At 46.2% G+C, this 10,406-nt stretch overlaps 1 pseudogene; it reads left to right on the top strand.

Annotated features, from left to right (window-relative positions):
- Window positions 1-7,767: 7,767 nt before the first annotated feature.
- On the top strand, window positions 7,768-9,560 carry LOC101616717 (annotated as a pseudogene).
- Window positions 9,561-10,406: the final 846 nt, after the last annotated feature.

The following is a 10,406-nucleotide window of genomic DNA, read 5'->3' as shown; positions in this document are numbered from 1 at the left end:
AACGGCATGTTTAACGTTCATGTGCATGTGCACATGTGTTAGTGTGTGCAGGTTCATGTGTGTACACAAGCTGCATGTGTGTGTGTGTGTGTGTGTGTGTGTGCATGTATGCTTCTATGTGCAGGTTCATGTGTGTATACATGTATGTACGTGGGAAGCTTAGCCAGAGGACAACCTCGGGTGATATAGCAGTCACCTTGTCACTGCTGGGACAAAACACCAAACCAGAAGCAGCTCATGGAAGGAAAGGTATTATATCAGCTTTCAGTCTCCAGGGGAAGTTTCCTTATGGTGAGAAAAGTATGACAGGTCTGAGCAAGAAGCCCGGATCAAAGCTCCACATGAGCAAGAAGGAAGGAGTCCAGAGAACCAGGCTTCAGATGGGCTCCAGGCACATGGACTAGAGCTGGGCTATATTACCCCAAAGCCCATGCCCAGTGACAGACCTCCTCCACCAAGGCTCCACCTCACAATGGCCCCACAACTTTCCAAACTGCCACCAGCTAGGGACCAAGTATTCAAAGTACATGAGCCTTGGGGGAACATTTCATTCAAACAACCACACTTATTATCCTTCTCAGGAATGCTGTCCACCACTTTTAGAAAAGTATTTTATTTGCCGGGCATGGTGGCGCACAACTTTAATCCCAGCACTCGGGAGGCAGAGGTAGGAGGATCACCGAGAGCTGGAGGCTACCCTGAGACTACATAGTGAATCTCAGGTCAGCCTGGGTTAGAGCGAGACCCTACCTCAACAAAACAAAAAATAAAACAGAAATTACTTATTTATTTATTTGAGAGAGATAGGAAGAGGCAGAGAAAGAAAGAGAAAATGGGCATGCCAGGGCAAGCACCTTAACTGCGAAGCCATCTCTCCAGCCCCTGTCCACCATTTTTGAGCTGGGGTCTCTCACTGAGCCGGAGTTCACCAATTAGGCTAGACTAGCTGACCAGCAGTTCTGTGCTACCCATGCAGGGGATGAAGAGAAACTCGACGAGGAATTTTGTCTTCCTTAAGCAGATCAAGATCAAGAGAAAGAGGTTTGGGGGCTGAGGCAATGGGTCTGCAGTTAAAGGCACTTGCTTGCACATCTGTTATGAGCATGTAAGGACCAGCATATGGTCCAGGGACAGTTTAGATAAATAAGTTTGTTTTTCTTTGTGTGTGAGAGCAAAATTGCAAAGTCAACCTTTGTAAGCAAAAATCTAAGAAAAAAACTGAGTACAATGACATAGTAAGAGATTACCAGAAGGTGTGTGTGCAACCCTAGATAAGTAGTGGAAAATACAAAAAACCCAGCCGCTTAGCAGCCGCTGTCCCAGTCCTCCCGACACTATGACTGACTGAACGGCTGCTCAGCGGTCCGGACTGAGACCTCCGTGAGACGCATCGCTGATCCGAATTCATCTGCCCGACACGCTGTCCAAACGACCGAGACGACTGAGACTCGCCTTGAAAACTGCAAACCGAGAGAAAGTCGGAGCACGGACCCCGCGTCGCCAGGTTGTGACGTCAGAAATCTCACAGACCGAGTCTCGCGATACTCCCAAGTGTCGCGATATCAGGTTGTATACATTTTAGACTCACTAGAAATATTGTGTTAGTAGTGATGAATATAATTTGGATATATATTATATTAGCTATAATATTAGTTGTGATAGTTTGGACTTGCTTGTGTGTGACTTTCATCCCAGTAAACTCCTTTGCGAGTACACCAGCGTCTGAGTATTATTGACCTTCATGGGCGGAATCCTCTCAACCAATCACCTTTGAGAGTGCTCGCGACAACATCCTGCCAGCCCAGGTTCAAACACGTGAGCCTACATGGGACATTTCACACTCCAACAACCAAAGAGGTCAAAAACTGTGTGGGAACGACTGAGTCTAGAGAGTGAACGGGCACCACGCAGGCTGAGGCTAATAGCGCTTTATCATGTGCTGCGTGCTTGCTATGAGGTCAGTTTAGGTGATTGTAACACCTCCCCACGTGCCCCCAAATACATGCAGCGGAAACTACATGAGGTGGTCGACATGCTAATTGGCTTACTTATAGAAAGATCACTTTACTACAAGTATATACGCAAGCACATATATCAAAACACCATACTGCATACCTTAAAGACATGTGCTTCTTAAAAAATATACTGTCATTTATTTATTAAATTATATTCTTTACAACTTGCTACATATTTGTTTTTTTTAATTACTTATTTATGTGTGAGTATGTGCCACACGCCTGTGTGGAGGTCAGAGGACAACTGTGAGGTGTGTGTCCTCCACCTTTTTTGAGACAGAGCCTCTTGCTGGTGCAAATGAACTGTCAAACAAACGGCAAAGGAACGTCACACCAGTTGGCCCGTGAGCTTCAGGGTCCCTTGGCACCGCTGTCATAGGCGTGCTGGGATTGCTTTGCATGAGTCAGTGTGCATCCAGATTTATGTAGTGCTGAAGAACCAAAGCCAGCCCGGCATGCTTTTCAAGTGCCTTTAACCGCTGAGCCATCTGCCCCGCCCACAATATACACTATTTAAGATTGGGGTGCTGGGGGCTGGAGAGATTGCTTAGCAGTTTAGGCCTTGGCCTGCAAAGCCAAAGGATCCCGGTCCGATTCTCCAGGTCCCACGTAATTCAGATGCACGAGGGGGCGCACGCATCTGGAGTTTGTTTGCAGCGGCTGGAGGTCCTGGCACGCCCATTCTCTCCCTCTCTCTGCCTCTTTCTCTCTCTCTCAAGTAAATAAATAAATAAAATACTTTTTTTAAAAAAAAAGAGTGGGGTGCTGGTGTCAAAACACATGTCGCAGCTGGGGAGATGGCTCAGAGGTTTAAGGCATTTGCTTGCAAAGCCTGTTGGCCCAGGGTTTAATTCCTTAGTACCCTCATAAAGACACATGCACAAAGTGGTGCATGCATCTGGACTTCGTTTGCAGGGGCAAAAGGTCCTGGTGCACCTATATTCTGTTTCTTTGTGCCCCCGCCCTCACTCTCTTCCAAATAAATAAATAAAATATCTTTTCAAAAATATCTCAAATAAAAACAAAACAAAAACCATATACACTGATGGAATATAGAGGACTGCTGGAGTCCTGTGGTAACTATGTCCAGGAACAGCCCATACAGATATGGCCAGTAGATTTTTTTGTTTTGTTTTGATTTTTTTGATTTTTCGAGGTAGGGTCTCACTCTAGCCCAAGCTGACCTGGAATTCACTATGGAGTCTCAGGGTGGCCTTGAACTCATAGCAATCCTTCTACCTCTGCCTCCTGAGTGCTGGGATTAAAGGCGTGTGCCACCACGCCCAGCTATGGTCAGTAGATTTTTGTCTTTGTTTGTGTTTTGGAGATAGGATCTCATTCCAGCCCAGGCTGTCCTGGAATTTGCCATATAATCCCAGACTGGCCTTAAACTCACAGCAATCCTCCTAACTCTGCCCCTCAAGTGTTGGGATTAACGTATGAGCCACCATGCCTGGCCTGATTTTTTTTAATATTTTATTTCTTTATTTGAGAGAAAGTGAGTGAGAGTGAGTATGGGTGCATAAGAGCCTCCTGTCACTGCAAATGAATTCCAGACACATGTACCCCTTTGTGTGTCTAACTTTACATGGGTACTGGGAAATGAAACCCAGGCCATAGGTTTTGCAAACAAGTGCCTTTAACCACTGAGCAATCTCTCCAGCCCTAATCAGTTGATTTTTGACATGGGTGTCAAAAGGATTCAATAAGAAAAAAAAATTGGAGACACAAATGGCTAATGAGGTGCTGGGAAGATGGTCCAGTGGTTAAAGCACTTACTGTGGCAGGCTGACAACCAGAGTTTGGATCCGCATCAATTCAGATCCCTGGAACCCACATGAAGTTGGTACAAGCAGCACAAGCATCTGTACAGCCAGCACGCCGATGCAGCAGGAGGGAGAGCCAAGAGAACCCCAGTGATTGCAGGCCAGCTCGTATGGCATTCTCAGCAGCAAAGAACAAGAGTGACTCTGTCAAACATGGTAGATGGTGAGGACTACATCTGAGGCTGTCCTCTGACATCCATGTGTGGGCTGTGACATGTACACGCACACACACACACACACACACACACACACACACACACACACACACACAGAGAGAGAGAGAGAGAGAGAGGGGAAAAAATAGCCAGTGAGTCATAAAAGATATCCACCATCACTTGCCTTGAAGGAATCCAGAGTGAAAACCGCAATCACTTCCCACTTCCCACCCACTGGGGTGGCTGTCATCACAAAGGCAGACAGTAACAAGTGTTGGTCTGGATATGAAATAGCTGGAATACTTACACGCTGCTGATGAGAATGTGAAATGGTACAGCAGCTTTGGAAAATGATTCAGCAATTCCCCCAAAGAGAGACATACAGTTACCCCATGACCCAGCAGTCCACTCCTACGTTACACATCCAAGACTATGGAAAACATATGTCCGTAGCAGATCCCCAGTGCAACGCCATTCATAAAAGCCCCAAGCATGGACAAGCCACACCCTGCATCCCTACAACAGAGTATCTGTCACTTCTGACCCATGCATCGATAAGAATACTGCTTGAGCACGTGATCCTCGGCGGAAGGAGCCAGGCACCGAGAGCCACACATGGCAGGACTCATTCATATGAAATACCTCAAATAAGCAAATCGAATCTATAGAGACAGAAAGTGGATTCGTGGTTGCCAGAGCCAGGTGCAGAGAGGAATGGGGAGTGACTGCAAATGAGTGGAGGGGTTCTCTTTGGGAGGATGAAAGTAATCTGCAATTTGATGATGGCTGTACAACTTGGTGGATGTGCTGAAAAATCACTGAATTGCCTACTTTACAGGAGCAATTTTATGGTATGTGAATTATACCTTAATTTACAAAATTGCAAAGATAATCGAATCCCAACCCTGGATGCTGCACTCTGAGCATGTGAGAGGCAAGGAGCCGGAAGCCCACACCTCACACCCAGGAGACTGGGGAAGGGCTCTGGGGAATAGGGGTTGGGGGGGATTGGTGCTGTCAAAAGCTGTGGCCTTGGAGAAACTATTTAAATCAAAATAAGAAAATTAGTGGGGCGTAGTGGCACACGCCTTTAATCCCAGCACTCGGGAGGCAGAGGTAGGAGGATTGCCGTGAGTTCAAGGCCACCCTGAGACTCCATAGTGAATTCCAGGTCAGCCTGGGCTGGCGTAAGACCCTACCTTGAAAAACCAAAAAAATTAAAAAATAAAAAAAATAAAATAAAAGCAGTCTGGGGTGGTGGCTTAGTGGATAAAGAGAGCGTTCGCTGTGGGCATGAGGACCAAGTGCAACCCCAGCACCGCAGGTGCCGTGGTCTGCCTGAAATCCTAGGACCGGGGAAGTGGAGATGGGACTCCCCCGGGGTAAACTGTCTAGCTGGACAGCTGAATCTGTGAGCTCTGGGTTCAAGTGAGAGGCTGCTTCAGTAAAAATAACGAAATGGGGGCTGGAAACATGGCTCAGCGATTAAAGGTGCTTGTTTGCAAAATCTGAAGGCCTGGGTTCAGTTCTTCAGTGCCCACATAAAGCCAGATGCACAAGGAGGCGCATGCATCTGGAGTTTGTTCTCAGTGGCTGGAAGCCCTGGCAGGCTCCTGTTCTCTCTTTCTCCTCTCACAAGCTCTCTGTCATTCTGTGTGTGTGTGTGTGTGTGTGTGTGTGTGTGTGTGTGTGTGTGTGTCTGTCTGTCTGTCTGTCTGTCTGTTTGACTCTTCCTCTGTGTGTCTCTCTTTTACATAAATAAATAAAATATTTTTTGAAAATACAGAGTCAGCCAGGCATGATGGCACACACCTTTAATCCCAGCACTTGGGAAGGCAGAGGTCGGAGGCTTGCTATGAGTTCGAGGCCTCCCTGAGACTACATAGTGAATCCCAGGTCAGCCTGGACTAGAATGAGACCCTATCTCAAAACAAACAAACAAACAAAAACAGAGTCAGGTGTGATAGTACACACCTTTAATTCCAGCACTCAAGAGGCTGAGGTAGGAGGATCATCATGAGTTCAATGCCAGCCTAGAGTTAAAGAATGAGTTCCAGGTCAGTCGGTCATTCTGGGCAGAAGTGAGACCCTACCTCAAAAACCACAGCAACAACAAAAACCCACGTAAGTGTGTTTGTATAATTAGATACAATACACTGTAACCTGTAGTATATGTGGATATATTAAGAGAGAGGAAACTAACAAACACCAGAATATGCCATCGTTTTAGCACATTTTTAAGTACGTATGGAAGAAATATTTTTTTAAAAAAAGACAGACCATGAATTAGGCCATAAAAGAATTCTCAATAAATTCCAAAGAGACAGGATCATACCCACCATTCTGACCGTGTTCCCATGTTTAAACACAATAAAATTAGAACTTAATAGCAAAAGCCGAACACAAAAATACCATGTGCCTGGCAGACTAAATAATACTCAGAGACGACACGTAGGGTTATAGAGGAAATCCAAAAGGGAAATGAAAACATTCTTAGAACTGAGTGACAAGGAGTGAACTTGTGTGTAGCGCTGGCAACCCAGTGAGGAGGCCCCGGAGAGTTACGGCTGGCGCCAGCCTGATACCTTGCTCAGCCAACTGGACTCCTGCTCCAGGGAGGAAGCCACGTGGGCGTTCATGGTGAAGCTAAAGGGAATTCGGGTCTCTTCTCTTCCACTTCCCTCGTCCTCCCCCTCCATCCCTTTGCCTTTCTCTCTCTCCCTTCCCTCCTCTCTTCCTCTTGTTTCTCTCTACTCCTCCCTCTCTCTCCTGTCTTTTTTAAAAGAAATTGTTGGCATGTGTGCAGTATGTGTGTGCATGTGTGTGTGTGTGCGTGTGTGTGTCTTGATGTAGTGCCCTGTGCCCTTGCCCGGGGCACCCCGTGGGCTCACCCACAGCAGCCTGAGAAAAACGTCAGGTGTTCTTCTCCATCAGTCACCTGCCTGTCTTTTGTCCTGTTTTGTTTTGTTTTTTTTTAAACTTGCTAGGAAACCCCAGTAATTCTTCAGGTTCTGCTCCCCGCAGGACTGGGGTTGCAGATGTGCGTGGCCTTGCCTAGCTGTTCATGCGGGGTCTGGAGATTTGAACGCCCGCCCTCTTGGGTCCTTGTACTTGCATAAGAAGCACACAACCACCGAGCCTATTTTCCTTTCTTTTGAAACAAAATTTCTCTATGAGCCCAGGCTTGCCTTCAAGTCACTATTAGGCCAGGCTGGCCTTGAACTTTAAAAACTTTATTTATGACAGAATGGAGGAAAGAGAAAGAGAAAGGGCACGCCTGGGGCCCGGTGTGGCCACTCTCTCCCCACTCCTGTCTCTCTCTGTCTCTGTCTCTCTCTTTGCCTCTTTCTCTCTCTCAGGTGAATGAACAAATAAATAGTCAGAACAAGACCCTATCTCAAACAAAATGAAACCCAAAGCAAAAATTAACAACAAAAGAAAGGGGGACCCAAGAGCGGAAGAAGGACAATTTTGTTTTAAAAAAAGTTTTATTGACAACTTCCATAAGCATAAACAATATACCATCCACTCCCATGACCCCCACCTCCTCCTCCCAAATCCCCCTCCACTGAGCCCCTTCTTCCTTCCAGTTAGATTCTCTTCTATTTTGATGTTATCATTACTTTCCTCCTATTATGCAGGTCTTATGTAGGCGGTGTCAGCCATTGTGAGGTCATGAAGATCAAGGCCACTTTGTGTCTGGAAGACATCATTATAAGCAGTCCTCCCCATTTCCTTGGCTCTTACATTCTTCCTGCCACCTCTTCCACAATGGTCCCTGGGCCTGGAGGGTGTGACGGAGATGTCTCGGTGCTGAACACTCCACTGTCATTTCGTCTCAGCCTTTTGGTGAGTTTTGAATCACCCCAGTGGCCACTGACATCTGAAAAGAGAAACTTCTCTAAAACTGGAGTAGCATTAATATCTGGGCAAAGACTTAAGTGCTTAGAGTTTGGTGGGCAGGATGTATGCATTTATGCAGCCAGCAATAGTAGTTTCCACCCTAGTGCTTATGACCTTCCCAGCCATAGGGTTTTGAATTATTTTCAGTACCAGACTTGAATGTGGAACAGGCCTCCAGTCCAATTAGAGAACAGTTGGTTTCCCCCATAAGACATACCACCATTGTACCACTTGGCCAGATGTAAGGCTTGCAGTGTGTGCTGCTGGTTAAGACCAGTATTTTGTTGAGAATTTTTGCATTGGTGTTCATGAGGGAGATTGGTTTACAATTTTTTTTTCTTTTTTTTTTTTGGTTTTTCGAGGTAGGGTCTCACTCTGGTCCAGGCTGACCTGGAATTCACTATGGAGTCTCTGGGTGGCCTCAAACTCATGGTGATCCTCCTACCTCTGCCTCCCGAGTGCTGGGATTAAAGGCGTGCGCCACCACCATGCCCGGCTTACATGATCTATTTTAGAGAAAGTTCCATGTGCTGCTGAAAAGAATCTATTCTGCCCCTTTTGGATGGGTATTCTTTAGATGTCTGTCTGGTCCATTTGTTCCATGACTTCATTTAATTCAAACACTTCTCTGTTTGCTTTCTGCCAGGATGACAAGTCAGTTGGTGAGAGTGGGTATTGAAGTCACCCACTACTCTTGTGCTTGGGGTTATCTGTGGCTTTGTATCTAGCATGCTTGTTGAAGGAGGCTGGATGCACCCACATCGGGGCCTATGTGGTAAGAATCGTGGGCTGGAGAGATGGCTTAGCGGTTATTGCTTGCCTGTGAAGCTTAAGGACCCCAGTTCAAGGCTCGATTCTCCAGGACCCACGTTAGCCAGATGCACAAGGGGACACACATGTCTGGAGTTCCTTTGCAGTGGCTGGAAGCCCTGGTGTGCCCATTCTCTCTCTCTCTCTATCTGCCTCTTTCTCTCTCTGTCACTCTCAAATAAATAAAAATGAACAAAAAAAATTTTAAAAAAATAAAAAAAGAATCATAACGCTGCTCTTTTCCTCCTTGCTGCTCCCAGGTCACAGTCATCACGCATGACACAGGAACCATCTGGTCCAGGAAGTTCACAACCAACTGACTGCTTCAGAGGAAACAAATGGTCATCAATGTCCTTTAGCCAGGGGAAGGCTACAGTACCTAAGACAGAAATTTGGGGAAAACTAGTCAAAATGTATGAGACCACAGCAGACATCTTTTTATTTATTTATTTATTTTTGGTTTTTCGAGGTAGGGTCTCACTCTGGTCCAGGCTGACCTGGAATTAACTCTGTCATCTCAGGGTGGCCTTGAACTCATGGCGATCCTCTTGCCTCTGCCTCCCGAGTGCTGGGATTAAAGGCGTGCGCCACCATGCCCGGCTCTCAGGCATCATTTTTGTACTTGGATTCAGAACCCATTTTGGTGGGGGCAGGACAACTGGCTTTGGCATGACTTAGGACTCCTTGGATTATGCAGAGAAATGAACCCCAACGCAGACTTGCAAGACATGGCTTGTGTGAGAAGAAAAAGACCTCAAGAAAACAGTGAAAGGAATGCTCAGAACAGAACGAAGAAGGTCAGGGGCACTGCCAAGGCCAATGTCAGTGCTGGCAAAAGGCCAAAGGAGTGAAGGCTGCAGTGACTTGATGTGCCACAAGGCGGCAAGTGTCTAAGGTGACCAATAAACTGCAAAAGCTCAAAAAAAAAAAAAAAATTGTAATGTTGCCGGGTGTGGCACACACACTTGGGAGGCAGAGGTAGGAGAATCTCTGTGAGTTCGAGGCCACCCTGAGACTACATAGGGAATTCCAGGTCAGCCTGGGCCAGTGTGAGACCCTATCTCAAAAAAAAAAAATTATAATGTCCTCTTGTTGGATTTTTTCCCTTAATCAGTATGAAATGACCTTTGCTTCTTTTCCAAGGTAGGGTCTCACTCTAGCCAGAGTGACCTGGAACTCACGCTGCAGTCCCAGGTTGGCCTTGAGCTCACACTGATCCTCCTACCTGTGCCTCCCAAGTGCTGGGATTAAAGGAGTGCGCCACCACTCCCAGCTAAAGTGATCTTCTTTATCTCTTCTAACTAATGTTGGTTTGAAGTCTATCCTATTAGATATTACACTTGTTTTCTGGCCTCATTTGCTTGAGATGCTATTTTCCCTTCTTTGACCTTAAGATAGTGTTTGTGTTTTATGGCAAGGTGAATTTTCTTAGAGACAACAAAAAGAGAATTCTGCCTTTTAATCCAGTCTGTAAGTCTGTAATTGGTTGGGGCATTTCAACCACTGATATTAAGAGTTATTATTGGCCGGGCATGGTGGTGCACGCCTTTAATCCCAGCACTTGGAAGGCAGAGGTAGGAGAATCACCGTGAGTTTGAGGCCAGCCTGAGACTCCATAGTGAATTCCAGATCAGCCTGGGCCAGAGTGAGACCCTATCTCGAAAAACCAAAAAAATTCTTTTAAAAGGTGTGCATTT

Source organism: Jaculus jaculus, chromosome 5 (assembly GCF_020740685.1).
Source record: "Jaculus jaculus isolate mJacJac1 chromosome 5, mJacJac1.mat.Y.cur, whole genome shotgun sequence".
Classification (NCBI taxonomy): Eukaryota; Metazoa; Chordata; class Mammalia; order Rodentia; family Dipodidae; genus Jaculus; species Jaculus jaculus.
This window is presented reverse-complemented; position numbering and strand designations above follow the sequence as displayed.